The sequence below is a fragment of the Nyctereutes procyonoides genome, unplaced genomic scaffold (assembly GCF_905146905.1).
Source record: "Nyctereutes procyonoides isolate TBG_1078 unplaced genomic scaffold, NYPRO_anot_genome, whole genome shotgun sequence".
NCBI classification, from domain to species: Eukaryota; Metazoa; Chordata; class Mammalia; order Carnivora; family Canidae; genus Nyctereutes; species Nyctereutes procyonoides.
The window spans coordinates 55,646,721-55,674,621 of NW_026575049.1; the positions used below are offsets into that span (position 1 = coordinate 55,646,721).

General features: G+C 40.9%; 1 long non-coding RNA gene and 1 pseudogene across 1 annotated transcript in view; both read right to left on the reverse strand.

Annotated features, from left to right (window-relative positions):
• Nucleotides 1-7,662: 7,662 nt before the first annotated feature.
• Nucleotides 7,663-8,225, reverse strand: LOC129511996 (60S ribosomal protein L17-like; annotated as a pseudogene).
• A 1,345-nt stretch (nt 8,226-9,570) lies between these two features.
• The window catches only part of LOC129511933 (uncharacterized), a 28,589-nt gene continuing 10,258 nt past the window's right edge, over nt 9,571-27,901 (reverse strand). The window contains exons 2-3 of the long non-coding RNA XR_008664944.1: nt 10,674-10,838; nt 9,571-10,595 (exon numbers count right to left, since the gene is read on the reverse strand). This is a non-coding gene — a long non-coding RNA (uncharacterized LOC129511933). The remainder of the gene's footprint in view (nt 10,596-10,673; nt 10,839-27,901) is intronic.

Here is a 27,901-nt window from a genome sequence, read left to right on the forward strand (position 1 = left end):
CATATTCAACATTTTAATATAACTTAATTGAAAAATAAAAACTACTCAAAAAACCATCACAAAATACCAACTAAAATTAAGGTGAATGGAATGATTTAGACCTAGAAGGCTAAAAGAGGTCACAAAGCATAGGCCCAGGAACCTGGCCACATCATAGGTGGACAGAGGACCTGGGATGGGAAACACCAGGCAGGAGTTAATGGAGGCACAGGTGTCCTCAGTCCAGAGCTCAGGAAGGCAGACAAGAAGAAGTAGGACCTCAGGCCAAGAAACAGAGACACCGGCCAGGCAGCAGCTGATGCAGAGTGGATCAAGGATTCCCACCAACCATAGAACTTTTGAGGGCATCGATCCCAGCACCTGGCTGACCCAGGGTTCACAAGTGATACAGGGATGAGTGGCTTGAATGGGGAAACAGGAAAGAGAAGAGGGCAACTGCCAAAGTCACCTATGTGAGGGCAGTGCCAGCTGAACTGCACCTACAGTGATCTGAAATGAGTTGAGCACTTAAAAGGCACAGCATTCAGTCCTATGTACTTTTTTTTAAGTTTTTTTTTTAATAATCCCTACACCCAACATGGGACTTGAACTCACAACCCTGAGATCAAGAGTCTCATGCTCCACCAGTTGAGCCAGCCAGGCACCCCAATAATGCATACTTTAAGCAACTTGGTTGATGCTTCTCAACCTCAAAGTTCTCTTCTGAAAAATGGGGAGACTATGGCCTTCTTTAGAGGGATGTGTAGGCAGCACTTTAAATCGGGAGATACATGTAGAAAGGATGGAAAGTGATATACAGAGATCTTCAGTGGAGCCCATCACTTTCCTGACATGGGCCCTTGTCCTGCTACATTCCAGGCCTCCCTTGCTCCTCTTGGAGACTCCTCTGTGCTCTCACTCTCGTAGGTGACTTGCTTACAGGACAGGGGGGATCCAGCGCCTGTCCCAGACCCCTGCAGCATAGATGCTCAAGGAATGCTTGCCACTCTACTTTGACTAAGAAATCTCAACAGATGTTCCTCCTTCCAAAACATCTTTTGGTATTCCAAACACTGTATTTTTTTTTTCATTTTTCTCTTCTATTTACATCAATTTAAGCTTTGTATTTATTAGCTGTGTGACTTTGGACACATGATTTAACTTTTCAAAGCCTCGGCACACCCATCCTTTAAACTGGGAGCATTCGTGTTATCTACTTTACAGATTTGTTGTGAGAATTGATTGAGATGATACACGAAAATTTTCAGCCCAGTACCTGATATATTAAAAGTACTTAAAAATGTTCAGTTACTATGAGAATGATCACCACTCAATTCAGCCATTGCCCCAGCAAAGTTCTTGACTCAGACATATACGTTCTGTGTCTACCACTAATCCAAGTACCTGAAACCGATTGGCACTAAATGCTACAGCCCCACAGCAGAGGCTGGGCATTTCAAAGTTATCCACTGCCTCAGGAATCATGAAAAGAAACTACAAATATTCCCTAGCTCTCACTGACTACATTATAATAAAAGTTCTTCTGCATTTACTATATCTCCCTTGGCCTCTATTTCCTGTCCTAGGTTTATATTTTACTGAGATTTCCATTCTCCTAATAAAATAACATCATGCTTTTTATGATCTTCTCTATGCAAAAAGCCTTAAACCATCCCATCCCACCACCACCCCCAACCCCCAACGGCATAAAAGTAAAACTTAAACCATATGGCACAGGAATTAAAGTCAGCATATTGTTGTATTGTATAATTCGCCATCAGTATGAATGACTTCCCAGTGACATGATTGTATTAACCCACTCTGGTATGCAATGGTTCATCAGAGTTCTAAGTCCTTTTTTGCAGCCCAGGCAGCTGTCTTTCAAATGGAGCTCAGCTGAATTTCACTGCACAGACATGTTGTGTTTCCAGCACCACCCCCAGCCTTGCCAGCTGCTTTGAAGCTGACTGTCCCAGACCACACATGGGCCTTCTGGCATTTACCAAAGAATGCTGCAACTCCATATCTGCAAGATCCCATCAGAATTTATGGAGGTAAACAATCCATCCACCATTAAAGACATCTGACCTTGTCACTCAGATGATACGAGAGAATTTTGATTCAGGGACCCAGCTTCCTAATTTGTTAATTTGAAACTTTGAGGATTGGTGAATGGGATTCACAAGAGACTGGAATTTCCTTCAATTAATGAGGAGGATGTGAATTTCCCTTCCTTTCAAGGAGGCAACTTAGAACTTAACATACATGTTGACATACGGTCAACTCCTACCTAGGCAACTTTATGTGTATGTAAGATACATCACTATGTATGCTCCATGATTGGAGCACTTTCATGTCCCCAGTCTTAACAGTCTGTCTTAATATCCAAATAAAATGACTCAAATAACCATAGTAGAGAGAAAGAAGAGCAGCCCCTGACGTCCAGGAGTGGGCCTGGCACACACAGCAAGGCCTAGAGGTTCTTATACCAAGCATAAACAATTTCATAGACTATGACTAGCAGGCCACTCTGCAGTCATGATGGATCAAGACAAAAACAACACCACTCTGTATCTGAACATTGCCCAACCTACAAAATTCCAAAACATCCTCCCCACTCCCAACACTCCCCGCCCCCCGCCGGCCTTGCCATTGGGTAATATGGGTAGCTGCTGTTTCTTTGCCAGTTACACCTTGGGCCTCACTCTAGTCTGCCCTCTCTATAGTTAAGATGGCTATGATGCCCATCACAGCATCACCCTGTCTCCTGACAGCATCCAGTCAGAGCAAAGCTCCGCTCCCTCAAACCCCCCCCCTCAAATCACTGACACAAGCCCGAATCCTGTGCTTAACCCTCTCACTGCAATGCCAGATGTTCCAACACACGATAGCCTCAACTTGTTCAACCAAGTGTGTGTTCCTGGTGGTGTTTAGCTATAAGATGCCAACACCACAAAATATCAGTACTTACCCTTCCTGCCTTTTCAAAGGTCACCTTCCCCCAGTGTTTTTAAAGGAGGAGGTTTATGTAGCATCTACACATGGCTCCATCTTGCTTCACAGCTGCTCTCTGGACCCTATCGGGCACTCTTGGCGCCACCATAGGAGTTCTGGGACCACCATCTTTTACCTTCTTTCCAAAGAATATAATAAACACAAAACTGTGAGCAAAGTAAGTATCTATGGAAGGATTTGTAAGTAATGGAGCACAGCATAGAGCACGTAACTTAAAACTGACTAATGAGCATCCACATGCAAAAGTTTCTCAGGTACTCCTTTCACACCTCCTCCCATGGCCACCCTCCTCCAGCCCACCTCTTAAGGCATTTCTACCCGATTCTCTTTGCTTCTCTACCTCCAGAGTTCCAGCGTTGGTTACATGTTTTCTGTCCTTCCATCCATCTCTCCTTCTGTTTTCTGTGTGCGTCATCACCCTCCAGCAACCTCTCCCATATTCTTCTCTCAACTATTTGCAGAGACTCCAAACCCTGAGCTCAACCATAAAAAAGGAGTAGGAGAGTGATAGTGGTGGTGATAACCCTATTATGCATGTCAGTTTTCTGTCCTGGATGCCCTATACTAAGCAGACGATGTAGCAGTTGAGATGGAGTTGGGCAGATGGGTAAACAGAAGAATCACAAAATTCTGCTCTAATTCTATGAAACTGGTTTTCCAATTTTCTTGGTTGAGAATCTCAATGAGAAATATATTTACATTGTAACCCAGTATATACAAACATACAAACATGATAGATAGTAGGTAAACAGGGATACAGAAATATTGCAATCTCACTAAAATAGTCTCTGATATTTCCTTTTTTTATTCCACTTCATTTTTTAATGAAAAACTTGCACTCGGCTACAACCTGTTACATTGATTTCATGACCCACTAAGGGATCTCACTTTAGTTTGTGCACACTCTTCTAAAGTGATTAACATCTAAAAATGACAAAACTTTCTTCCACCACAGGTAGAGAGATACATCTTACACTGACACACCACACATACCCACCTGAGGCATCATCATGCTGGTTCCTGAGCTAGAGAGAGGAAAAAGTCAATGGACTCTTCTTCACTCTGGGTTTCATAAGCAGCATGAACTCATTTGACTATAGCGAGGCCCAAAATAGAGCATCAGTTCCCACAGTGACCAGTTTGTGTGAAGGAGCTCCTTTCAGGTGGAGGGACTTGAAGCTCAGCCACAGGCGGAGCAAGCAAGCCAAGGACCAGATCAGAGGCAACTCAGAATGTGACTGCAGTGGCCAGAATCCAGTGGCCAGAATCCAGTGGCCCAAGAAATACATAGAAATGGAAGGTTGAAGAATGCAGTTAGACATGTGAACAATGAGACCAACATCACAAATAGATCACCCTAGGGAGTCAGTGTCTACATAGAGGAAGAAAGGTGGTTGATGCCAAATGTAGAGGGAAGCGTGGCCCCAGGAACAGAACCTGGCTCGGGAGAAAGGGGTGGGAACTGCACAGGTAAAGCGCTCCTGGGGGAAATGTATGCAGCTCCATTTGAATTGCAATTCATTTGGATTTGAGACAGCATCCCATTTTGGCTAGCTACTCTTCAGTACCTTTACTCCTAGGACATACATCTTCTCAAACAGGGGTTTTTGAAGTGTGCATTCATTATCTTTCCCTGAAGTTAAATTTATTTTCACTGATTTTTAAGCTCAAGACAGCCTGGCTGGTATGCTTATACCGCGTTGTTTATTTTCAGAGGTAGAGCTGCAATAAATGAAAAATATTTTCCCTTCAGTAGAACGGGAAATATTACACTTAGATATTTATAAGTATGACTGGTTATTTTTTAAAACACAAAGTCAAAAATATTATAATTATTATACATGGCTGGCAATAATTTTCCAAGTGTGTCTAGTATAAAGACCGAAAGTAATATTCACGACATGAACTATACTTCAAACTGAATATAGAATAAAAATGGATTTAAATAACCAGAGCGAACTGCATATCTAAGTAGTCCATGCAAATCAGTTTAACTCTTTTATGCTAGAGTTACAATGCTGGGAAATCACCATAATAAAAGTAATCAACTACTATTTTTTTAGTACATATTTTACTCCAAGTGATATGGTGGGTGTTTTAGATGCATTCTCTTATTTCATACTCATGATAACCCTTGAAGTAGGTGTCATTAACCCTATCTTGTAGGTGGGAAAACCAAAGCACAGAAAGATCAAGTTATCTACCCAAGATCAACACAGTTAGTAAGTGGCCAAATAGGACAGAGACTGTATTGCCTGGCACAAGTCTGTATTTGTTTCATGTCATGTCCAAGTGTTCTTCCTTCACTGAGGATAGGAGATGGCTAAGGATGGCTCTCCTCCATCACATCCTGCCCAGAATCCTCAGCAGCAACCAGGCATCCCTTGATAAGGGAGCAAAATAGTTACTTGAAATGGGCCAGAAAAGTATTATATTATTCTACCAAGAAGAGACTTTGTGTTGCAAAGCTCTTTGTTTCAATATTGAACTCCAATTTTAATGAGCTAGTAATTCATGTGTTTCCTTGGATTTGGAACCTATATACATTTTTTTAAAGATTTTATTTATATATTCATGAGAGACACAGAGAGAGAGCAAGAGGCAGAGACACAGGCAGAGGGAGAAGCAGGCTCCATGCAGGGAGCCCGATGTGGGACTCGATCCCGGGACTCCAGGATCATGCCCTAGGCCGAAGGCAGGCACTAAACCGCTGAGCCACCCAGGGATCCCCTATATACATTTTTTAATGGACACTTTCCTCTCTTAGAAGTAGCTTTCTCTAGTGTTTTGCCATAATTATATGACACATGAACTAATCACAATTTCTTATAGGATTGGTAAGAGTATAAAATTTAAATTGGTGGGGAGGAGAGAAACAAAGTAGAGACCAGTCTTCTCAGTGTAACACAAATGGAACAATACACACTCATGAAGGGAATTTTGATGATACAATAATTTTTATTAGCTTGATACGCTGACTGAGAAAAGAAATAGCATGCATTTTTTAAAAGTGACTTTTATGGAAGAATAATTTGTTTGCATAAAATATGATTACTTACCCTCATAAATGTTTATTTGAATATATTGCACTATAACTAAAGCCAACTGCATCAGCCACAGCAGGGAAACCCAATTCTGAATTGCAAAACAAACCAAAGGTGTGACTTGGAGCACATCAGCATCCCATGCTGACTCGAGGAAATTTTGGCAGTTAAAATTCTGCTGATCTTCCAGGATGAGAGGATTTAATGAGGCCAAATCTTTTAGAAACGGGTGGGGGAAAAATAACTACAATTCAGACTGGGGCCTACCCCTTCCAAATAGAACAATACCCAGAAAAGGCTGGTCAGCACCTTTCTCAGGTTCACCTGAGTTTCCAACCCATTGTCCCCACTAGAATCTCACCTGGCAACCACAGGCCAACTCCAGTTTCAGATGCATTTTTTGTAGGTGTGCATTCAAATAAATGTGGGAAGATTTAGAAAATGGTTACGTGGGCTGTGCTCCCCAAAGTCAACCTGTCTCCACCATTTCTATTCTTCGACTTCTGCCTTCATTCATTTACCTTTCCAGCCCCATGAGCCCTGGGAACTCCTGAACTATGACATAATTTCATTAAAAGGAGTCATGAGGGGAACCTGGGTGGCTCAGTAGGTTAAGCACCTGGCTCTTGATTTTGGCTCTAGTTGAGTCACGATCTCAAGGTCATGGGGTCGAGCTCCGTGTCAGGCTCCGTGTGCTCAGCATGGAGCCTACTTAAGATTCTCTCTCTCCCTCTCCCTCTGCCCACTCTGCTCACCCTCCTCACCCCCTACCACCACTCACGGGCTTGTGCTACCTAATAGATAGATAGATAGATAGATAGATAGATAGATAGATAGATACAAGTCTTTTAAAAATATTACTTATGAAATATTACTCTCATCAAGTTGAAAATTGGAAGGGTTTCAAGGACAGGGGTTCAGGTTGTCTCTATCCAGAAGGGGAGTGCAGAAAGGAGTAGGGAAAGGACTCATCCTTGAAAAACACTAATTTTCTCATCTAAGGCTACCAAGACATCACAGTGAGTCAGAGATAAAAGGAGCCCCAAGACTTATTATCCCCATTTCCTAGGGCCCAGCTCTTCCAAAGATCCTAAAACCATCTCTACTCCTAACACACTGGAAGCTCTATAAGCATTTACTGATGAAGGACACAAGAGATGAGTAAGGAAGGTCATGGAGGAAGTACAGAAGGATAGGCAAGGTTTCATGGGTCAGACTAGGACATCTTGAAATCATACAACTGTGCAAAAACAAAACAAAAAACCAACCACGCTTTATTTTTGTAGTGATGATTCTTCATAATTCGATAATTTCTTTACTCTGCATTACCAAAGAAACCCTCTTTATTTTTTCTTAAATTTCATTTATTTATTCATGAGAGACAGAGGAGGGGGAGAAGCAGAGACCGAGGGAGAAGCAGACTCCCTACAGAGCAGTGAGCTGGATGCAGGGCTCCATCCCACTTTTAAATCTAATCCCACTCATCCCACTGCTCATCCCATCCCACTCATTGAGCAGTGAGCCGGATGCAGGACTGAGCCACCCAGGTCCTCCCTGAAAATCCTCTTTAATATTGTGATTTCCTTTCTGTTTTTACTTTTATTTACATTATTTTATGCAGAATTTACTCCCAAGGCCTAAGTTTTTGTTTCTTCAGTTTCTTCTGGGATATTTTCTTCTTTTTTTTTTCTCTCAACTTCCTTTCCTTGTTAGGAATAATCTGCCCCTTTTAAGTAAGGATCATCTCAGGGAGGCAGGGAGAGCTCATGTATAGGTGAATCCAACCATGAGCCCTACAAGTTCTATGCTGCATCTTAGAAGCTTTGTTCACCAGAATGAGCTCAATGACCAGAGAATCTACATCTAAACCCTTAAGTCCAGCATTATTCTCTGCATTTTTAAGCATGTGCAGTCAAAACCCAGCACTCTATTTGGGCCCCTGACCCTGCATGCAGCCCTGCTGTTTATAGTGGTAGCCCCTACCTACCAGCTCCACCACTGTAGTAACGGAATGCCATACATTGGTTCTGCAAAGTGACATCCTTCAGATACTTGGTGGCTTTTACGCTATCCCACCAATATAGCCCAGGCAGTTTCACATGTGTTCTTAAAGTGAACATGAAGATCTGAACCTCTTGATTTGCATGACCTTGTAGTGTTTTCTGAGTTGAGTGAGTAGCAAAACATTGTGAGAGATCACCTCAGGCCGCTTACAGGAAGAAGTGATTTTTGTTTTTAAGTAAACAGGAAAGCATGATTTCTGATGTCACCTTATTACTTTTCTGTTTAACCCTGTCATACTAAAAACAACATAAAATAGGGAAAGGGGATGGAAATGAAAAAGTAGACACACTGACCCTCCCAAAGTGGAGCATGTGTGTTATGACACAAGATCCTCATCACTCTTCAATTTAGAGATCAGGAAACTGTAGTTAAGTTGGCCAAGGTCACAGAGCAGATAATGAAGTAGCTGGCCCATGCTTGACCTTTCAGAACCGCTGGCCAATTACTATTTAGACTCACTGCTTCTTTTTTTTTTTTTTTTTTTTTTTTTGATTATATTGCATGGATTCGGAATATATTGCTAAGGGTGAAATTAAAACACCACATATTTACTGTGACATTTTCATTCACCCTGACAATTTCTGTTTCCCCTTACTTAGGTAGGGCCTTAGTTAGAGTTCCACAGCTCACCAAGAGCCACAATTTTAAATCTAATTCCCAAAGCTGTTTCTTTAGAATGCAACTGCAGAAAACAGAAAGGGCAGATATTAGTATTAATGCCACACATTGAAACAGTTTCTGGAAATGTAGCCTGAAAGAGGGTTCGCTCTAACTACTGATGGCTGTCTTGGTTCTCTTACTGCCTTTGCCTATAGAGGAACCTATGACAGGTAAACCACTGGGGCCTCCTCCCGCAGAGGGCTCCTCACCCAGCAGTTGCTTGTTCCATCCGGTGCACTAGCAAACAGCCCTGATAGAAGGGCCCCATAACCATATTTCTAGACACCAGGTTATGACTGTGTCCACCGTAGGAAGTTAGTTTTGTGTTTTTAAAAAATCATCACACAAGCATCCTCACAGCATGAAACCTGAGAAAGAGGGGTAAATGCCTCCCATGGTTGTGTCAGGAGGAAAGTGAACGACAAAATGACGAATATTTTATTTCCACATTATTTCCCTAAGCGCCCTTGTTGTCCAGACCTTTCCGTCCTTTTAAACCACAGGTAGCTTCTGGCAAAGCTTAAGACAGATGGCAACGTAGAGTTCCTGGCAGCCGAGATAAATGTACGTAATATCGAGCACCCAGCACACAGCTTTGAAGGCTCACGACACCCCCTGCTCCTTCCTGACACCTCAGGAAGGGTCGCTTGCTAAAATAATTTTCTGGTTAACAAGAAATCTATGCAACATTTCATGCCCGGCTTGTTTCAGAAGCCCCCTCTGAGGGATCCACGCTATGCATTTTAATTTAGGTTTACATGTTTTGTTTTTTAATAGAATGAACTGTGCATAACAACACATTTCGCAATATGAAATGAAAAGCCCTCGATACAGTTCATCCACTGGAAGGTTTTAAATCTAAATCCAGAACAAATAAAGCAAAATAAACCCAGCAGGACTCCAACTTTCCTCTTCTAACATCTGGTAATTTGTTTGGGCATGGAGCATGGGGAGATGTGGGGCAAGGAGGAGGTGGGGGAGGCAGAGAAGCACAGGATGTTTGCGACCTGCAAAGGAATCCTTATTCTCATCTCGAGTCCAAGACCTTGCATTGAACATCACAGTATGTAAGATGCTGTCCTGAATCCCTCTTGGTCATTTTGCCACATTTGCTGGAAATCAATCCGTTTGCAATCAGCTCAGATTTCAAATAACCTTTGAGAGGCTTTTTACCATTGCAGCATGTAAATGGGGATTTCAGATCCATTTGAAAACGCAGCAGGAGGGCTAATTTGGAGATAATAGACATTTTCTATTTGTTTGTGTTCAAATCCACAAGGTTTTATAGAATTCCAGGAACTTGTTGGTTAACACAGATTTTTCTAACAAAAGCTCCGTCCAGAACCTGGCAGCTTCCAAGCACGCACTTAGCCCAGTGACTGACCCAGGAAGAAAAGGTCCAGAGCACTCACTTGAACTGCCTACAGTCACTCAAGGATGCAAAGCAGCCCCTTTCAGACATATCTTCAGAAGACTGTGCCCCATGTCGACATTCCCAATGTCCATCCTGAAGACCTGAAGAAGTGGGAAGCACTGAAGATGCTGAGTGGTTCTAGGAAGCGGCCCCCTACCCCTCCTGCCCTCCACTGGTAGTATTTGAGGCATCAGACTCTTCTGACAGGCTGATCCATTTCTCCCAGGGCTTGGAGGAGTTTGATTAGTGGATTTGGGCAAATGCACCACTTTAGAGAATATTTTGCATTTATCCCAGTCATGAACATATACTTGCTTCAATCCACAAACATAGGAAATTACAAAAATCTAGAATTCAACCCTCAGTTTCTTTTCCTCTGATTTATTCATACAAATCCTCTTCTGGGCCTGTGAGGTCACCTGCAAGAGGAAACTCATTGTTATTTCTCCCCATCACGTTAGTCTGAAAGTTAAAGAGATTGTAAATGACAGCCTTACCTTCTTTCTATTTTCTAAGTCCTACTCATCCTTCAAGATCCAACCTCAGCGAGTCTTCCCGAGGTCTTTCCCATCCACTCACAGCTCACACTGAAATACCGTGGATGTTAGCTTCAGTATCCTATATTGTGTTCCGGTCTCTCCCTAACCAGGTTTCTGTAAAAACTGAGAATTAAAACAGAGTATAAACATGGGAACCAAAATATCAGCCTAGTTACCAAGCGGTTTTGTTAGACTAACCCCTAGATTTATTGAGGCAGACTTGCTCCCAATATTAGGCAGCCCTGGACCAGGGCAAGGGATGGATACCTGTCCAGGAGAAACATACATGTTGGAAGAGAAGCACGGAGGAAAGCTCATGTCCCACATGGACAAACGAGCTCCCAAGAGGAGAAGGATGGAAGTGTCTAGAGCACATTTCACCACTCACATGGGCCACTTCTCCCCTTCATTGGGGGCGGAGTGAATAAAAGGGAGAGAAAAGTCAGGCATCTGTTCAAGAAAATTTCTCCTTGAAGAAGCCAAAGAGGGGAAAATTTTCTTTTCCTCTAGCACATAGTTTTGTGTTAAATTTGTCCACACATGTTACTTTTGTTTCTTTATCTGGATTTTTTAAGCTTCTTCGGGATAAGAGCCATGTCTTACATATCTCGTATCCCTCACAGAGGCAAACACAATACTAGGTAAATAAGGAATATTTAAGAAAGATCTGTCTTTAAAAGGATTGACAAGAGCAAGGATTGTTCAAAGTTAACTGTTCGCATTTGTGAAAAACAACTAAATTGTAGAATTTCAAATCTGTTCCATCAGTAGGTTGACCAGTTTGGACCTGGGTCCCAGTCAAATCTTCATATCCAAAAAAACTATACCTAAAACCACACAGCCTTATTATTCTCTATTGCAAAAACCTCTCTCTTTCATTACTCAGAACACATTATCACCTAAAGATCTTGAGCATAATTTGGCATAAGCTCATTCTTCACACACTCAGATCTTAAATATCTATTCCCCTTTGATGAAATATCTATAGCAAATATTGCAGGATTTGGTTGAAAAAAAGAAGAGAAATACATATCAAACTGCAAGAAATAGTGCTGGGAACTATCACTTCCGGGCAGACACAGGTAGCATATACTCAAATTCCTCCATTTGGGTTGATGAAAATCTTGCAGTTACACCATAAGCAGAAATAAGAAAATCTATACACTGAAGAGATGCCCTACCAGCACACAAAGCAAACTGTGAGTGTAAAATTCTTGAGTGTTTACACACCATCTGCCTGGATATGAAAAAAATGCAGTCACAGGCATAAATGGAGGGATAACAAATGAAAGAAATTCAAAACTGGAATGCCCTGAAAGTCAAGCTCTAGAAGTTCCCCCAAATGAGAGTTGACAAGGTGCTACCTACTTTCTGCATAGATTGCAAGAGCATTAGTGAAGCTGTTGCATGTTTATTGGTTAGTGTCCTCTCCCTGGAAGAGGTATGTTTTTAAGTATCCCTAGAAGAAAAAGAAAAATGTGGCCTGCAGACAAATGTATGCATTGATCCATATCTAACCAAGAAACTACCTTCTGTGAAGGAATATCTGCAATTCTTAACTATCATCAACTAGAGGCAATTGATAGAAACACTGTGTAACACTATATCAATGATGTTGGTGGATTCTGTTACCTATAGAGGTGCTTCTGAGGAACACCCTGGGAAAATGGCCTTCCAAGGCAGGCATTAACTACCAAGTGGTCAGGACCCCTGGGTGGCCTAGTTGTTTAAACGTCTGATTCTTGATTTGGGCTCTGGTCATGATCTCAAGGTCGTGAGATTGACCCCCATGTGGGGCTCTGTACTCAGCGCAGAGTCTGCTTGAAATTCTCTCTCTCCCTCTCCTTCTGTCCCTCTCCATGCTGCTCATGTGCTCTCTCACTCTCACTCTCTCTAAAATAAATAAATAAAATATTAAAAAAAAAAAAAACTACCAAGTGCTTACTAGCAAGCCAGCCTTAAGTGGAGAAGTTGAAATCATGGAAATACTGTCAGGAAACCGGCTCCAAAAAGTCACCAAAACCTACCCCAAACTCCCCAGCTTCTCCCTAAACCATTGAAAAAAATTGTTCCTTTGACTTAATGAGTCCATGTAGTTCTTTTATTTAATAGACACTTATATAGTTCTTATTATGTGTCAAGCAGGGCTTTAGGTATGTTACTCCTCTTGCCAAGCTGACCAAAGCATAATGATGACAATAATCCTTTCTCTACCCTTTCTCTGAACTTTGGGGCTCACATCCATAAAGCCAAGAAAACTAATGTTTGCATAAATTTACTCAGACAATCCAAGAATCAAGTAATTGTAGATAAAAATAAGATTGATCCCTAAGAGCTAAACTATAATTATAAATTTAAAAATACATCAAGGTAGACATATGTAAAGTCAACTTAAAAAGAAAAATCGCTCTTTATCGTAATCTTATTGGGCTACTATAACAAAAATGCCACAAATTGGGTATCTTGCACACAAGAGAAATTTCTTTCTCACAGTTCTGGAGGTTGGGAAGTCTAAGATCAAGGTGCCAGCAGTTCAATGTCTGGTAAGGGCTCACTTCGTCATAGACAGCTGTCTTCTCCTGTGATTTCACATGGCAGAAGGGACAAGAGAACTCTCTGGGACCTTTTCTATAAGGGCCCCAAGCCCCCTCATGAGAGCTCCACCTATGAATTTGGAGAGGATACAAACATTCAGACCATAGCATTCTCAGACCTACCAGTCTTGGTTTTCATCAGACTGAAACTGTTTAGACACTTCCAACACACTGAGTCTGAAAGAAGGCAAATCAGCCTTAGAAACATAGGGGGAGAAGGGACTCCCAACAGCCAAAAGCAGTGGGTTCATTTGGGCACCATCCAGGGGACAGTGAAGTACTTGGTCAGTCCAATTTATATACTAATGCACCTGATGCGTTGTCTCTTTTCTGGTAACGTACGCACTGGGGCATGCCAACAGAGCTGATGACATGAAGTGTTTGAGTCATATTAAGTCTCCTAGCCTTACTTCCATGGTCACCAAGCAGCCTTCTGATAATTTGGTTTCTCTTACACATAACATGTCTCCAGGGAGAGCATACTCTCATGCCAACCAGGAATTTCTGGTCCTGTGGCAATTATTTTTCTCATAATAAATTATTAAGCTGGCATTATGACTTTATACATCAGCCTGTTGAGAACTTTTTTCATATAAGTCCAGCCAACTCAGAAACAACAAAATCTGTTTCTGAATTTGGAGCCCAAAGCGCCAGACCCTGATCCCCTCAGTTATATGCCATCTTGTGAAGACTCCCTGTGACCAGTTCCCAATTATGCAGCACCCTGAATGAATGACCCTGACAAAATAACTAACATACTTTGTGGCTGAACAATAGGATCACACGTAAGGGACAAGTAAAACATAGACTAAAAAGGACAGACTTTTGGATTAAGCAAATTTGTGGGGGATCCCTGGGTGGCGCAGCGGTTTAGCGCCTGCCTTTGGCCCAGGGCGCGATCCTGGAGTCCCGGGATCAAATCCCACGTCGGGCTCCCGGTGCATGGAGCCTGCTTCTCCCTCTGCCTGTGTCTCTGCCTCTCTCTCTCTCTCTGTGACTATCATAAATAAATAAAAATTTAAAAAAAAAAACAAATTTGTGGTTAAACCTGCCTCTACGATTTGCTAGCTTTGTTACTTAACCTCTGATTCTCAATTTTCTTACTTAAAAGTGGAGGAAATGCCTACGTTAATAATTAGCAGTTCTGAAAGTGCAGACCCTGGGTGTCTTGATAAATTCAGGCTGCTATAACAGAATACCATAGGCCACGTAGCTTATAAATAACAAAAATGTACTTCTCATACTTTGGGAAGTCCAAGATCAGGGTGGCCACAGTCTCTGGTGAAAACCTGCTTCCTGGTAGTCCATCCACTATGTCCTTGCATGGTGGGAGGGGGAAGAGAGCTCTCTGGGGTCTCTTTTATAAGGGTGCTAATCTCATTCACAAAGGTGCTGTTCTCAAGACCTAATCACCTTTCAAAGGCCCCCACCCCCTGATACCATCACCTTGGAGGTTAGGATTTCAACATATGAATTTTGGGAGGACACAAACATTCAGTCTATAGCACTGGACAAGCAGCAACAACATTTACAGAAACTCATTAAAAATGGAAATTCTTACACTAACAATGAGACTGAAGAAAGAGAAATTAAGGAGTCAACCCCATTTACAATTGCACCCAAAAGCATAAGATACCTAGGAATAAACCTAACCAAAAAGTAAAGGATCTATACCCTAAAAACTATAGAACACTTCTGAAAGAAATTGAGGAAGACACAAAGAGATGGAAAAATATTCCATGCTCATGGATTGGCAGAATTAATATTGTGAAAATGTCAATGTTACCCAGGGCAATTTACACGTTTAATGCAATCCCTATCAAAATACCATGGGCTTTCTTCAGAGACTTAGAACAAATTATTTTAAGATTTGTGTGGAATCAGAAAAGACCCCGAATAGCCAGGGGAATTTTAAAAAAGAAAACCATAGCTGGGGGCATCACAATGCCAGATTTCAGGTTGTATTACAAAGCTGTGGTCATCAAGACAGTGTGGTACTGGCACAAAAACAGACACATAGATCAATGGAACAGAATAGAGAACCCAGAAGTGGACCCTCAACTTTATGGTCAACTAATATTCGATAAAGGAGGAAAGACTATCCATTGGAAGAAAAACAGTCTCTTCAATAAATGGTGCTGGGAAAATTGGACATCCACATGCAGAAGAATGAAACTAGACCACTCTCTTGCACCATACACAAAGATAAACTCAAAATGGATGAAAGATCTAAATATGAGACAAGATTCCATCCAAATCCTAGAGAAGAACACAGGCAACACCCTTTTTGAACTTGGCCACAGTAACTTCTTGCAAGATACATCCACGAAGGCAAAAGAAACAAAAGCAAAAATGAACTATTGGGACTTCACAAGATAAGAAGCTTTTGCACAGCAAAGGATACAGTCAACAAAACTAAAAGACAACCTACAGAATGGGAGAAGATATTTGCAAATAACATATCAGATAAAGGGCTAGTTTCCAAAATCTATAAAGAACTTCTTAAACTCAACACCAAAGAAACAATCCAATCATGAAATGGGCAAAAGACATGAAGAGAAATCTCACAGAGGAAGACATATACATGGCCAACATGCACATGAGAAAATGCTCTGCATCACTTGCCATCAGGGAAATACAAATCAAAACCACAATGAGATACCACCTCACACCAGTGAGAATGGGGAAAATTAACAAGGCAGGAAACCACAAATGTTGGAGAGGATGCGGAGAAAAGGGAACCCTCTTACACTGTTGGTGGGAATGTGAACTGGTGCAGCCACTCTGGAAAACTGTGTGGAGGTTCCTCAAAGAGTTAAAAATAGACCTGCCCTACGACCCAGCAAGTGCACTGTTGGGGATTTACCCCAAAGATACAGATGCAATGAAACGGGACACCTGCACCCTGATGTTTCTAGCAGCAATGTCCACAGTAGCCAAACTGTGGAAGGAGTTTCGGTGTCCATCGAAAGATGAATGGATAAAGAAGATGTGGTTTATGTATACAATGGAATATTACTCAGCCATTAGAAACGACAAATACCCACCATTTGCTTCAATGTGGATGGAACTGGAAGGTATTATGCTGAGTGAAGTAAGTCAGTCGGAGAAGGACAAACATTATATGTTTTCATTCATTTGGGGAATATAAATAATAGTGAAAGGGAATATAAGGGAAGGGAGAAGAAATGTGTGGGAGATATCAGAAAGGGAGACAGAACATAAAGACTCCTAACTCTGGGAAACGAACTAGGGATGGTGGAAGGGGAGGAGGGCGGGGAGTGGGGGTGAATGGGTGATGGGCACTGAGGGGGGCACTTGACGGGATAAGCACTGGGTGTTATTCTGTATTTTGGTAAATTGAACACCAATAAAAAATCTATTATAAAAAAATAAAATAAATAAAATAAAAAATAAAAAAAATGGAAATTCTTGAACCCCACCCCAGACCTGCAGAATCAGAAACTCTGAACATGAAGCCCAGAATCTACATTCCAACAAGCCTTCAGAGGATTCTGATGCTTACTAAAGTTTGAGAAGCACTGCAACGGTGTTGTGAATATTAGAAATCATGTGTACAGAGGTGCCTGGGTAACTCAGTCCATTAAGTGTCAGACTCATAATCTCATCTCGGGTCTTGATATTAGGGTTGTGAGTTTGAGCCCTGAGTTGGGCTCTATGCTGGGTGTGGAGCTACTTATAATAATAATAATAATAATAATAATAATAATAATAGTAATAATAATGAAATTATTTGTAAACCGTGTCTAGTACAGTGCCTGGCCCAAAAGCAGATACTCAAGGCATTTGGGCAGCTCTTATTGTTATCACTTCAGGAAATAACCAATGGGTTCTCCCATGATCTCACCACCCTGTTACAATTTCATTTCTTACTTGGCCAAGAACATGTATTTTAAAGATGTCATCAAGTTACTTGTATTTGTTCAATTTTTATAGATTTTCCTTCTTTACTTAGCAGCATAAATACTTTTTCATAATCTTCTAATGTCAATGGCTGGCCAGTTTTCCATCAAGTAGACATGTCATAATTTACATAATCATTTTCTTAATTTGAACAATTATGCCACTTCTAATTTTTCAAGAGACATTTTTGGGATATGAGTTATTCCTTTCCTTGGAACATTTCAAACTCCTAAACAGTATGTCATGTCACAGAGAATGTGCATGAGCATTCTAGAAACACACGGTTATGCCAGTGTTTTCAATGGACTGTCCCTGACTAGAAAGGTATCTCTTGGAATTATATCAGGCAGAAAAACAGTTACAATGATCACAAATTTTTTAAATTACTACCAAGTTTGAACATTTATGTTTGCTACAATGTGATGTAACTGTAAACTGTTACTTGACTAGGTCACAGAAATTCACAATTATTCTCTGTAAATCCATAGAAATGGATCTTTTATAAATCTGAAAAGTTGCAATTCTGAATTGGTTTAAAACTGATGGATTTCTGCATCCTTTTAAGTGAGAGAATATATAAATAAACAAAACTGAAAGTAGATTCCATTTTCCCTTGTTTTTAATATGTTTAAATCTTTAAGTACCTTGTGAATTTTACTACTGATATACAATTATAAATCCTACCTTGCATTAAGTTGATGTATATGCAATATATGAACAAAATGGAAAACAAGATAACGTTAATGTTCATATTATCAGTAAAGGCAACTGTGTATTGTGGACAAAAAAATAAAAACACAGTATTTAACTGTGGTATAATGGATGGATGCAGATATGGATGCAGATATTCATATCTGCTTCTAAATTACTATACTAAGAATATATATTAGCTGAAACCTTAGTATTTTTGTTGTTGCTGTCATTATCATTATCAGTAAGAAAGATACTGTATTTGAGAATGTGGTTTGCTAGAGTTGTAATTGGACAAATACTTATTCTCAGTCATTGTTTTGCTAAGGTACTGGAATTGTGTGCTTAGCTCACTCTTATGAGAAGGAAAAATCTTGAATTTTTCATTTTTATTAAAATTAGAAATTCAAATTTCAGGCCAAGAACTATGAATTTCAGTTCCAAACTATAAGCAATTGTGAAAAATATTAAAACTCAATAAAATAAAGAGATATCTTATGAGATCTAATAGAAACTTGAACGAGGTTTCCAGAAATAAAATCAATTTACAAAAAACAATATTCCTTTAGTAGCCATAATCAAATAGAAAATAATACAGTTTTCCCAAGAAAGTGTTTAGGAATCATCAATGTAAGAAAGAACATATAAGACTTTAATTCAAAATAGTTTAAGACACTAATTATAGGAGATTAAAAAAATGGATATGAGTTAAATGGCAGCTCCACCATGTTCATGAATATAGTAACAACATGGTAAGTTTTCTTACCGTGTAACAACATGGCCAGTTTTCTCCAAAATAACTTCTATGCTTAGTATAACCCCAAACAAAATTTCTGGTTTGAGGAGCATGGTAAATTCATGACAAAATGTATATTGGCAGAATAAAAGAACATAGATAACCAAGTCAACTTCCAAAAGCAGCAAAAAGGAGGGATTCACTCTACCAGATATTAACACATATCACAAAGCCTTGGTATTCACAATAATTTCACGCAGAGGAAGAAATATGTAGATAAACTGAATAGAACATACACAGAATAGAGATACATGCAGGCACATAGCACACACACACAAAGGCACTTGATTTGTGATAAAGACGGGTACCACCAAGCACAGATTATTCAGTAGGCATTGTTGTGAAGACCTCTCCATACCCCAACTGTTCCCACCCTGTGCAAACCACCATAGTCCTTCCCTCTGAGTCCTGAAAAAGCCTCCTAGATGGTCTTGCTTTTTCTTCCAATATTCCTCAGTGTCATTAACAGCAATCCTGTTAAAACATAGTCAAATCATGCTTATGTTTCTATTTTTTATTTTTCCCAGCTTTATTGAGACAAAATTGACATGTAATGTTGTGTAAGTTTAAGATGCACAGTATTGATTTGAGGCATCATATACTGCAACATGATTACCACCTTAGATTTCATGCTTGTTTTTAATATACCGACTTATATAAAGACACAAGAAATCTTTTCTGGATTAATCCAGGAGAGAATAATAACTGATACTAATTGCACACTTTCTATTATGAGGTACTCTGATTTACACATGTGAACTCATCTTCACAACAATCTTTGAAATAGACATAATTCCCCCCATGTTAAAGAGGCACAGAGACCGGGGTGCCTGGGTGGCTCAGTGGGTTAAGCTTCTGACTCTTGGTTTCAGCTCAGCTGATGATCTCGTGGGTCCTAAGATCAAGGCCTTAGTGGGACTCTGCGCTCAGCAGGGAGTCTGCTCTGCCTACCCCCGACATGCACATGCACTTTCTCTCTCTCTCTCAAATAAATAAATAAATAAATAAATAAATAAATAAATAAAATTTTAATTAATTAAAATTAAAGAGGTAAAGTGATTTACCAAAGGTCACCTCTCTGTGTAGAGGTAGAGTCAGGATTCAAGTCGTGGAATTCTGACTCCAGAATGTTTGGGCAAGGTTTGTAGCACAGAAAGATTTGTTTACTAGACTTGTAGATCCTCCACGTGGTTTTAATTAACCAGAAAATTAAGTCATGACGTTCATAATTGATTTTACAGCTATTATTCAATTTTATGGTAGGAGGGAATGATTATAAAATGTATTACAAAAATCCAACATGTTGCCTGAATCTGTCCCAGCTTTCTGACATCTGCCTTGTTTCTACCACCCTGGTCTTTACATTATTCTCTTCTGCAATATGTTCAGAAGACCTCTCCTTTGTTCCTTGGTTCCTTCCTCTTTCCCATGAGAGATCAAATGGCTAAGCAGGCCTGCACATTCCAAGGCTGTCTTCAGCACCTGGCTAGGAGGTAGCAGCACAGGTCTGGAAGTGGGATGACACATGGCTCAAGCAGTGACAACAGGTTGGAAGGGTAGGCTAGCACAGGCAATCAAGCTGACATGCACTGAGGGGGCTCAGTTCATGGGATGCAGCTTGCACTCAGCTGGCAGTGACCTAAAAGCAACTACAAAATTTTAAAGCAAGAAGAATGCAAAGTGCAAGATGGACTACAGAGTGTGTATGTGTGTTTGTGTGTGTGTGCGTGTGTTTGTGTGTGTGTGTGTGTGAGAGAGAGAGAGAGAGAGAGAGAGAGAAAGGAAGAGAATGCACAGGCTGAGAAAGAGAGGAAGAGACAGAGACAGAGAATATATACTGTGTCGACCATCTCCTCCGTGTTGAACAAACTATGCATTTAGAAAGGTTTTGCCTGAAGCATTATCTAAATTATCCAAGAAGTCAGGGAAATTAACCCAATCTTCAAAACAAATATTGACCTCTGTGGTCATGACTTAAAGAAAAGACATAAACTCTGAACATGAAAAATTAAATGCATCCTTCACATTTTAGGTTGAGGTTTTGAGGAGTTTGATAGGCAGAAAAGGAACTGATGATATATTTGCTATTGACAACTGACATTATTTCCTTTTCCAGTTTTATTGAGATAGAATTAACTGTTTAAGGTATACAGCATAATGATATATGTATATGACCACTATAAGTTAACATCCATCACCTCACAGAGTTATAGTTATTTTTTCTTGTGATGAGAACGCTTAAGATCTATTCTCTTAGCAACCTTCAAATACATGACACACTGTTGTTAACTATAGTCATCATGCTGTACATTATGTCCCCAGAATTTATGTACCTTATAACTAGAAATTTGTGCCTTTTGACCATCTTAACCCATTTCCCCCATTCCCCACAACTGACATTGTTTCATTTGAAATTTAACAAGGGTGTATCAAGAACCTTCTAGAATTATCACAGATAATATTAATTGATATTCAATACATGCACCAGATACCAAACTATCTACTTGACCTGCATAATCTCATTATTAATATAATCCTGTGGAAAATGGAATTATTATCTTCATTTTATAGATTGGGAAGCTGAGGCTCAGAGGGTTTAAGATATTTGCTCATGTGAGTAAAGAGAGAGACAAGGATTTTAATTTAAGCCCAACTCCAAGTGTAGGCCTTTTTAAAAACACATATTTGTTTTAGCAATGAAAGATTTGTTCATTGAAAAAGTAAGATACACAAGATAATAGAGTAATCAAGGACAACAGAGTGAACACCTATGCCCCACTATGCAGCTTAAGAATAAAACATTACAAATATAGTTAAAGCTCCCATTTAACCGATGACATGATACTCTACATAGAAAACCCAAAAGCCTCCACCCCAAGATTGCTAGAACTCATACAGCAATTTGGTAGCGTGGCAGGATACAAAATCAATGCCCAGAAATCAATGGCATTCCTATACACTAACAATGAGACTGAAGAAAGAGAAATTAAGGAGTCAATCCCATTTACAATTGCACCCAAAAGCATAAGATACCTAGGAATAAACCTAACCAAAAAGTAAAGGATCTATACCCTAAAAACTATAGAACACTTCTGAAAGAAATTGAGGAAGACACAAAGAGATGGAAAAATATTCCATGCTCATGGATTGGCAGAATTAATATTGTGAAAATGTCAATGTTACCCAGGGCAATTTACACGTTTAATGCAATCCCTATCAAAATACCATGGGCTTTCTTCAGAGACTTAGAACAAATTATTTTAAGATTTGTGTGGAATCAGAAAAGACCCCGAATAGCCAGGGGAATTTTAAAAAAGAAAACCATAGCTGGGGGCATCACAATGCCAGATTTCAGGTTGTACTACAAAGCTGTGGTCATCAAGACAGTGTGGTACTGGCACAAAAACAGACACATAGATCAATGGAACAGAATAGAGAACCCAGAAGTGGACCCTGAACTTTATGGTCAACTAATATTCGATAAAGGAGGAAAGACGATCCACTGGAAGAAAAACAGTCTCTTCAATAAATGGTGCTGGGAAAATTGGACATCCACATGCAGAAGAATGAAACTAGACCACTCTCTTGCACCATACACAAAGATAAACTCAAAATGGATGAAAGATCTAAATGTGAGACAAGATCCCATCAAAATCCTAGAGGAGAACACAGGCAACACCCTTTTTGAACTTGGCCACAGTAACTTCTTGCAAGATACATCCATGAAAGCAAAAGAAACAAAAGCAAAAATGAACTATTGGGACTTCATCAAGATAAGAAGCTTTTGCACAGCAAAGGATACAGTCAACAAGACTAAAAGACAACCTACAGAATGGGAGAAGATATTTGCAAATAACATATCAGATAAAGGGCTAGTTTCCAAAATCTATAAAGAACTTCTTAAACTCAACACCAAAGAAACAAACAATCCAATCATGAAATGGGCAAAAGACATGAAGAGAAATCTCACAGAGGAAGACACAGACATGGCCAACATGCACATGAGAAAATGCTCCGCATCACTTGCCATCAGGGAAATACAAATCAAAACTACAAAGAGATACCACCTCACCCCAGTGAGAATGGGGAACATTAACAAGGCAGGAAACAACAAATGTTAGAGAGGATGCGGAGAAAAGGGAACCCTCTTGCACTGTTGGTGGGAATGTGAACTGGTGCAGCCACTCTGGAAAACTGTGTGGAGGTTCCTCAAAGAGTTAAAAATAGACCTGCCCTACGACCCAGCAATTGCACTGTTGGGGATTTACCCCAAAGATACAGATGCAATGAAACGCTGGGACACCTGCATCCCGATGTTTCTAGCAGCCATGTCCACAATAGCCAAACTGTGGAAGGAGTCTCGGTGTCCATCGAAAGATGAATGGATAAAGAAGATGTGGTTTATGTATACAATGGAATATTCCTCAGCCATTAGAAACGACAAATACCCACCATTTGCTTCAATGTGGATGGAACTGGAGGGTATTATGCTGAGTGAAGTAAGTCAATCGGAGAAGGACAAGCAGTGTATATTCTCATTCATTTGGGGAATATGAATAATAGTGAAGGGGAATATAGGGGAAGGGAGAAGAAATGTGTGGGAAATATCAGAAAGGGAGACAGAACATAAAGACTCCTAACTCTGGGAGACGAACTGGGGGTGGTGGAAGGGGAGGAGGGCGGGGGGTGGGGGTGAGTGGGTGACGGGCACTGAGGGGGACACTTGATGGGATGAGCACTGGGTGTTATTCTGTATGTTGGTAAATTGAACACCAATAAAATTAATTTATTAAAAAAAATAAAAAATAAATAAATTAATTAAAAAAAATAGCTCCCATTTCAGTTCCACTTATTCCTGTTCTCCCTCCCAGAGGTGACCATAAACCTGACTTTGGTGTTTATCATTCATAACAATTCTTTTACATTTTTACTACATATTGGTGCGCTTAAACAATATGTGACATCGTTTTGCATGCTTCTTTAAACTTTAATAAATGCCATACTATAAGTATCCTTTTATAACTCATTGTGGGGAATGTGTGAAATGTATCACATTGATGAGCTTAGCTGTAGTTTATTTATGTTATCTGCTGTGTAATATTCCACTTCGTGACTACATCATGGTCTTTTTTTTTTTTTAAGATTTTATTTATTTATTAATGAAAGACACCAAGAGGCAGAGACATAGGCAGAGGAAGAAGCAGGTTCCCTGCAGGGAGCCCGATGTGGGACTCAATCCCGGGACCCCAGGATCACGCCCTGAGCCAAAGGCAGACACTTAACCACTGAGCCACCCAGGTGCCCCTACTTCATAACTACATCATGTTCTTTTGTTGACAGGCATTTAAATCACCTTTGAGGGATCCCTGGGTGGCGCAGCGGTTTGGCACCTGCCTTTGGCCCGGGGCGCGATCCTGGAGACCCAGGATCGAATCCCATGTCGGGCTCCCGGTGCATGGAGCCTGCTTGTGTCTCTGACTCTCTCTCTCTCTCTCTCTGTGTGACTCTCATAAATAAATTTTAAAAAGTTAATAAAAAAATAAATCACCAAAAAAAAATCACCTTTGACTTTTTATTATTACAAATAATGTTGAATAATAATTTATTATATTATATATTTTATATTATATCATTATATATTATTAGAATTATACATAATTATAATAATGTTATAGTGAACATACTTGCATTTTTATTCTTGTTTAAGAATTTATCCAGAGTATATAACCAGAAGTAGAACTGTTTGGTCATAGTAGACATGCATCTTCAAATTCACTAGCTGTCATAGAATCACTGCAGAGTGACTGTTCTACTTGCCATGGCCATCAGCAGTGCATGGTAGGATCTATGTCCACATTTTTGCCAGCACTTGGCTTTCATTAGAGCATTTAATTTTCATCAATCTGAAGGAGTGAAATGGCATCCACTTGCAGTTTCAGTTTGAATTTTTCCTCATCACTAGTGCAGCTGAGTTGCTTTTCATATGTTCATTCGACTACTAAGAAGATTTCTTCTTCTGTGATTTGTCTGTTCATGAGCCTGAGCCAGGAAGATGTGAACACATGACTCCCCTGAGGACAAAAAGTGGAGCTCAGGGCTCAATCCTACAGAGCCTGGCCATCTAGTAGGGCGGACAGGCAGAGACTCCACAGGGCAAAAGCTAGAGAAGCGCATAAGGAGAACAGAGTCAGTGGGCAAGGGAAGGCATTCTCAGGGAGACAAGCCTTACGCCAATGGCTTGAGAATTCATGGCCGCCAAGTCCAGAGTGGCAAAGAGCACTCTAAAGTGAGGAAACAGTATCTACAAAGCCATGGGGCGAGGGGGAGGGAAGAAACTGCTATGTCCAAGAATATAACTAGCTCCAATTGTTTGGAATACCGGTTGCTTGAAGCAGACAAGTGACTAAGAGGAAGGGCAGCCAGACCTCAAAGGTTTTGTTTTCTGCACTAAGAAAGTATGCATCCTGGAGTCACGAGGAGTCATCTGAGGATTGTGAGCAGGAGGGTGTCAGCATCAGATCTGTACTCTGGGGTGCAGAGAGGGGTGAGGGGGGAAGGGCTGACTATGAGCAATGAGAACAGTGAGAAGGCTATCACAAGGCTGCTGAGAGCCCACACTAGTGCAGTGACAGAAAGGTCGAAAGGAAGAAATGAATTTAGTAGATATCTAGACCAGGGAATCGATAGAACTTGACAGCCTGTTTGAAGGATACTATTGGGGTCTGAAGAATTCATAAATAGCATTTCCCATTTCCAAGCCTAATTTCAGAACCAATTAAGACAGAGACATAGGTGTCAGGCAGATGAATGCTGAAATACCACCTTTATTACCAATAAAGCCTTATGTAGCAGGCTGTCTCAGGCATGCAGCACAAAGGCCTTACTAATACCAGACGTGAAAAAAACACACATGGTCCCAGGCACGGGCAGCCCCAGACACCTGGGAGACATCCTCTGCCCCACACTGGGGGGGGGGGGCTGTCAACAAGAATGCAAACCCTTTGTAGACAGGTGCATTAAAGCAAGAGGTGAAGAAGGGCCAGAGCTACTTATGCTCAGTTCTTTCATCAGAACCTACCAACCAGATGAATTATTCCTCCTCCAGGGAAGAATGTATGTAAGTGCATGGAGGGGAAGGACAGCCAGGAAAGGGAGCCATCTGATGAGGCCCCCTCCAATTTAAGGGAAGAAGACTCTCTCATCTCCAACAGATCATCATCAAAATAATATCTTGTCTTGGAAAGTAGCTATAGCACAGCAGAGTTGGCCAGAATAGGTCTGGGCTTGTTTTGAATAAGTGTGCAGGGCAGTAAAAGATTCTCCACTCCCCAATCGTGTGTGGTTTTATAAACTGACAAAGGGATGAGTGGAATGAATGGTGTGTGATTAGAACCGGTGCTATACCTTGGGTAGTAACAGTAATGTTTAGAGTGGACATGGTTTCTTTGTAAAACAAGCCAAGCTCAATATTATACTGTACACTAACTGGAATTTAAATAGAAACTTGAAACTAAAAAACAAAAGGAGACAAAACAAGCCAGGCTCAAGTGAGGGAGGAAAGACCATAGTGTTTCCCAGCTCAGTGACCATGGGACTTAGTTCTAAAAACTGCAAGGCCAAAACTATACTGAATGGAAGAAATATTCCTTCTCCTTTGAGACTGAGCTATGTTGTTTCTAAGAGAGGAAAAAAAAGAAAATGCTTACTTGGCAAGGTGGCTTACTTCTTAAGGAGCTGAGTAAGAAAATCAGCCACAGAAGCTTCTCAGTAGAGAAAGAGAGCAGCATTCAGGGCACCCCCACGGGCCCTCATGTACAGAACCAGAGCCTGCCCCACTGCCTCCTGGGAGCCTTTGGTGAATTCTGAGGCATTGGTCATTGTTGCATTAGCAGGAAACTTTTCAAAAGGCAAAAATACTACCTGACCCCCACAGTGTAGTCTGTGAATGTGCCCAGCTCAGGGGCTTGAAGAAGGGGTGCTATGTGGGAACAAAGGCTGGAGAGAAAGTGGGGTACATCGGGGGAGCATCCTCCTAGCAAAGCTCTAAGCCTGAAAAGGCCTCTCCACTTTCCGCAGTTTCCAGTAAGATAAAACACACTCAGAAACAGTTTTCTGAGATTCTCTTGTCCCTTCAATAAAAATTTCATAAGCTTGTCCAATAGGCCTGTGAGGTTTATGGCGCAGAGACCAGAGCAGCAGGGAGACTCCAGGAAGGTGGAGGGTTCATCCACACCCACCCTCTGACAGAACTCCACCAGTGACAGGCTGGAAGGTGGGATCACTAAAGGGAAGGGGCAGTGTGGGGAAGCTCCCCCAGTGCTGGGGAATGCTGTGCTCCCTCGTGGCCTCCCTTCACCCAGGTTAGAGAGGAACACCCTGTGGGAGAAAGCAAAGAAGCACTGATACCCTGGGGCCACACACAAATGCCCAGGCAGCACACAATACTCATTGCTACCTCTTGGCTGGACACATCTGAGTTGGGGAGGAGGTAAGGTCAAAGGGAAGAGGAGCAGAAAGGGATAGATTTTCCAAGCTCATATAAGGCATTGAGTGTTCCTGGATCTAAAAATAAGAGAAACGGAAAAACACTTGCAAATCCAAAATCCTGTAAGTATCTGCTAGATTCAAGCCATAACCCTTTCTAGAATCTCATCTACAGAGCTTCTTCCAGAATTTTTTTAAGGAAAAAATTGGGGTCTTTGGGCCTTCCCTACTCCTCACGATTTCTATAAAACTGACTTGAACCCTCCCCCAACCCTATTGCTCTATGGAAATACAAAGACTTCCACAAGAATTTTGCAAATTCCCAGGTGGCCAGGTTCTCCAGGATCCTGCTGAAATCAATCTGTTTCCCACAACATCCACAAAGCATGAACTCAGACCCTTTTGGATTTCTACAACTCAGAACATGTGTGGGCTTAGCATGATTAACTGGAGATTTCAGTGAGGAAATGATGGTTTCTACCACAAGGATGCTCATCTTCTCCAATGGAACCAGGAGGGGCATCATTCTTACAACCAGCTATAGTAGTAAGACCAAAGGTTGTTCCTGGCCCTGCCCCCTACCCAACCCAGCCGCTCTTCACGCTGGTCCTGTGTCCCTATTCTTCCTTCCTCTCTCCCTTCCCCTCTTCTTCTCAGGAAAACAAAAACAAAAACAAAAAGCAAAATCAAATTCCTTG